At 46.2% G+C, this 5,371-nt stretch overlaps 1 pseudogene; it reads left to right on the forward strand.

The window, feature by feature from the left end:
• Positions 1–2,139: 2,139 nt before the first annotated feature.
• Positions 2,140–3,590, forward strand: LOC101044472 (keratin, type II cytoskeletal 8 pseudogene; annotated as a pseudogene).
• Positions 3,591–5,371: the final 1,781 nt, after the last annotated feature.

Raw genomic sequence — 5,371 nt, forward strand, 5'->3', positions numbered from 1 at the left:
AGTCGCAGCTAGTTAGGAGGCCAAGGCAGGAGGATAGTTTGAGACCAGGAGTTTGAGGCTGCAGTGAGCTATCATCATGATACTGCATTCCAGCCTAGGCAATAGAGAAAGATCCTTTCTCTAAAAAGAAATAAAAATAAAAAATCAAGGAAACAAGTGTTTTTTAACACAGCAAACAGTGAGTTCCATTTTTCTCAAAAGGGTAAGAGAAAAGCCAAGCTAACAGAAGAAATAGGCTTTTTAAGATGTGAGTTTAGATTGTGTTCTCTTAAAAAAGGTGAGTGCTTGTTAGGTAACCAGTGAGGAAATTGACTGTAGTTCTCCCGGTGGGGAGACTGAACAGCCACTTTACCCATCCAGGGGTCTGGAGCCCATCCCTCCCCTCCAGAGCTGGCTGAATACATAGCAGGGCCCAGAGAACAATTTGTCAAAGCCTGAGGACCTCAAGCTTTCAAGCCTCAAAAAAACATTTCTGTGGGTAACGCTTCCTCTTCCTTACATGGAAGGAATTTCCCCAGCAACAGGATGGGGCCTTGAATGGCAGTGCAGACAGTGGAGAAAAGAAAGGATGGAAGGATGGATCTCCAGAAGACATCTTTCCTTTAAAGCCCAGGTCACGACGGACCTCTCCTCAGATGAAACAAAAGAATGTGGATAGAGGCATAGCCAGCACTTCTCACACTGCTTTGTGGATAGATCCTGAGATCTGACCCTCCCTTGGGAAAAAGCAACAAAAACACAAGCGTTCCCATAGTCACTGAGGCTTCACTTTGGCCAAGTGGAGACTGGCGGGCCAATAGGTCAGGCAGAGATAGAGTTGGAGGGGACTTTGCCCCCAAGTGGGTGACTAGAAGGATCCTATCTGGTAATGGCAGTAATGAGGAGACTCACCGCCCACAGACGCAGGGAACATGAAGAGCCACAGAGATGGCCGTGTGTGTGTGTGTGTGTGTGTGTGTGTGTGTGAAAATACAAATGAAGAATCAGCAGGTTTTCGTATCTGACTAAACATGAAGAGAAAGATAAGTTTCAAATATGACTCAGGGTTCAAGTCTGAGTGAAGACAAAAATCTTGGCACCAGTTAGGAGTAAGAGTAGTTGGTGTTTCTATCATCTCCTCCTTCAAGTTTACCCTAAGCATATGTTGGTGGGAACAGCTCATTTTATGAAAGTTGATAAGCTTAAAATTTTTGAATCAGATCATTTAAGCAGGAAAAAAGAATGAAACCTTTTCTTAATTACAAAATTCTTCCAACTAGGTAAGGAAGATTATATAAGTAGAGCCCAACCAAGATATATCATTCATTCAAGCCAATATTACTTAAATGCCGTTTCATATGCTAAGAGGGAAAAATGAATTTTTATTAACAATAGTCGTATACTTTTTATGTTCAAAAGAATTCATTTGTTATTTGAACCGTAGCATAAGATCTTCACATTTTAGTTTTTTCATCACTCATGTCAATATCAACCAAACTTTGCTTGCCTGAATTGATTGGCATTTACTTCATTTAGAAAAGAACTGTTCTTTTTCAAAGAACATTTTGCAATCTGTTCTGATTTCAATCAACTTTCAGTTACAGAGTTGTATAAATAATTATTTGACCCAACAGATATCCAACACTGCTTTATTTGATTTTTCCATATCATAATCAGGAAATAAAACATATTTTGTATAGGAAACTTGTTTTTTAGAGAGAGTTTTGTTCTGTCACCCAGGCTGGAGTACAGTGGCTCAATTGTGGCTCACTGCAGCATTTAACTCCTGGGCTCAAGTGATCCTCCCACCTCAACCTCCCGAATAACTCAGACTACAGGCACCTGCCACCACACTAATCTGATTTTTATTTTGTAGAGACAGGAGTTTGTCATGTTGCCAAGGCTGATCTTGAACTATTGGACTTAATCAGTGTTTCCACCTCAGCCTCCCAAAGCACTGGGATTGCAGGTATGAGCCACCATGCCTGGCCTGTAAAGGAAATTTTTGGAGAAACAGGAAAAGAATTCATTCATTTAGTGCTTTACTCCTGTAGCCCAAAGTCAAAACTAAAAAAAAGTGGCAAAAGAAGAAGCAGCTTCTCCGCTCCTTCTGGAATCTCTCCCTGGTTCAGCCTGCCTGCCTCCACTCCAGCCTCCACCATGTCCATCAGGATGACCCAGAAATCCTACAGGGTGTCCACCTCTGGCCCCAGGGCCTTCAGCAGTCGCTCCTTCACGAGTGGGCCCAGTGCCCGCTCGAGCTCGAGCTTCTCCCGAGTGAGCAGCACTGGCTTCCGCCGTGGCCTGGGTGCAGGCTATGCTGGGGCCAGCGGCATAGGCATGGGAGGCATCACCGCCGTCACCATCAACCAGAGCCTGCTGAACCCCATTCAGCTGGACATGGACCCCAACATCCAGGCCGTGCGTACCCAGGAGAAGGAGCAGATCAAGACCCTCAACAACAAGTTTGCTTCCTTCATCGACAAGGTGCGGTTCCTGGAGCAGCAGAACAAGATGCTAGAGACCAAGTGGAGTCTCCTGCAGCAGCAGAAAACGGCTAGGAGCAACATGGACAACATGTTTGAGAGCTACATCAACAACCTGAGGAGGCAGCTGGAGACTCTGGGCCAGGGGAAGCTGAAGCTGGAGGCGGAGCTTGGCAACATGCAGGGGCTGGTGGAGGACTTCAAGAACAAGTATGAGGAAGAGATCAATAAGCGTACAGAGATGGAGAATGAATTTGTCCTCATCAAGAAGGATGTGGATGAAGCTGACATGAACAAGGTAGAGCTGGAGTCTCGCCTGGAAGGACTGACTGACGAGATCAGCTTCCTCAGGCAGTGTATGAAGAGGAGATCCGGGAGCCGCAGTCCCAGATCTCCGACACGTCTGCGGTGCTGTCCGTGGACGACAGCCACTCCCTGGACGTGGACAGCATCACCGCTGAGGTCAAGGCGCAGTACGAGGAGATCGCCAATCGCAGCCGGGCTGAGGCGGAGAGCGTATACCAGAGCAAGTATGAGGAGCTGCAGACGCAGGCTGGGAAGCACGGGGATGACCTGCGGCGTACGAAGACTGAGATCTCCGAGCTGAGCCGGAACATCAGCCGGCTCCAGGCTGAGATCGAGGGCCTCAAAGGCCAGAGGGCTTCCCTGGAGGCCGCTATTGCAGATGCTGAGCAGCGCCGGGAGCTGGCACTCAGGGATGCTCGTGCCAAGCAGGAGGAGCTGGAGGAAGCCCTGCAGCAGGCCAAGCAGGACATGGCACGGCAGCTGCGTGACTACCAGGAGCTGATGAACATCAAACTGGCCCTGGACATAGAGATCGCCACCTACCGCAAGCTACTGGAGAGCGAGGAGAGCCGGCTGGAGTCCGGGATGCAGAACATGAGTATCCACACGAAGACCACCAGCGGCTATGCAGATGCTCTGCGCTCTGCCTATGGGGGCCTCACAAGCCCCGGCCTCAGCTACAGCCTGGGCTCCAGCTTTGGCTCTGGCGGGGGCTCCACCTTCAGCCGCACCAGCTCCACCAAGGCTGTGGTTGTGAAGAAGATTGAGACCCGCGATGGGAGGCTGGTGTCAGAGTCCTCTGACGTCCTGCCCAAGTGAACAGCTGCAACAGCCCCTCCCAGCCTGCCCCTCCTGAGGCTGCCCCAGGGCCTGGGAGGGAGACCGCTGTGCAGGGGAGCACAGGGAACAGGAGACCCACTCAACGGCTCAGCCCTAGCCCTATCCCTCAGCCCACCCGAGGGGAGTTTACTGCCTGGGGACCCCCCCTTGCCCATGCCTCCAGCTGCAAAACAATTCAATTGGCTTTTTTTTTTTTTTTTTTTTTTTTTTTTTGGTCCAAAATAAAATCTCAGCTAGCTCGGAAAAAAAAAAAGTGGCAAAAATTATTTCATTTTTCTATAGATTTTTTTCCCTCTCTCCTTTAGTCTTCTTTTGCAGTTTTTTCTTTGTTTGTTTTGTTTTTGTTTTGGAGTAGGAAACTTCTTGGGAGTTCTATTATAGGTTTAAATTTTAGACTAAAGCAAATTACCTATTTTGTGTAAATGGCATAGTGTCATAATTGTAGCTGATTGAGATTTCAGAAGACTATCAGCTGAGCTCACATGATATGGTTAGGCTCTGTGTCCCCACCCAAATATCATCATGTAGCTCCCATAATTCCCAGGCGTTGTGGAAGGGATTTAGTGGGAGATAATTAAATCATGGGGGTGAGTCTTTCCCATGCTGTTCTCTGACAGAGAATAAGTCTCATAAGATCTGATGGCTTTAAAAATGGGAGTTTCCCTGCACAAGCTCTCTCTCCTTGCCTGCTGCCATCCATGTAAGACGTGACTTGCTCCTCCTTGCCTTCTGCTGTGATTGTGAGTACTCCCCAGCCATGTGGAACTGTAAGTCCATTAAACATTTCTTTTGTAAATTGCCTACTCTTGGATATGTCTTTATTAGCAGTGTGAACATGGGCTAATATATCATGATTGACACCCAACTTAGAGTTGCAGTGTGCAACATGCATGTGTATGTTGAAAGATACTCCTCAGAGATTTTTGTTTGGTATTTCTTCTCAAGAACGCAAAGGAGCAGGACAGCTAATGTTTTTCCCATTCTGCAAGAAATTCATTAACTAGCACAATATTCGCAATTTGTTATGGTGTGTCCGTATGAATTCTTATAGACTGGAGGCGATTTACCTTTTAAACCATCTCCGAGTTTAAAATAATTTCTTTTGTGGGAAATCCTCAAAAATTAAAGAGTTAGTTGGTTTGTTTCAGAGAACTTTGTTAGGAAATCACATGAAAATGTGGTCAATCCACTACCAGGGAGGCCATTGGTCATCAGCTAAGTTGAAGGAGATTTCTCTTCTGTTCTGTAGCTTTACATGGCTAAAACCAGTCAGTGTCTTCTCTCTGTCTCTAAGAAACTACAGTTGTAACTTAGTGAATCTTTTAGTCCCTGATATTAGGAAATCCATAAAATGCAGAGATCAAGAAAGTTCCTTCAGAAAACAGTATTCTAGTGAATTAGTTTGCCAAGGCTACGGAAACTAAGTACCACAGACTGGGTGACTTAATTTTCCGTCAGTTCTAGAGACTAGAAGTCTGAGATCAAGGTGTCAGCAGTGTTGGTTCCTTCTGAAGAAAGGGGTGAAGGAAAGGTCTGTTCCAGGCCTCTTTCCTTGACTTGTAGATGGTCTTCTCCTTGTGTCTTTACATTGCCTTCTCTCTGTACGTATCTATGTCCAAATTGTCTCATTTTCTAAGGATATCAGTTGTATTGGATTAGGGCCCATCCTAATGACCTCATTTTGAATTGATCACCTCCTTAAAGACCGTATCTCCAAATACAATCATATTCTGAGGTCCTTAGAGTTAGGACTTTAATAT

Source organism: Saimiri boliviensis, chromosome 5, assembly GCF_048565385.1.
Source record: "Saimiri boliviensis isolate mSaiBol1 chromosome 5, mSaiBol1.pri, whole genome shotgun sequence".
Lineage (NCBI taxonomy): Eukaryota > Metazoa > Chordata > Mammalia > Primates > Cebidae > Saimiri > Saimiri boliviensis.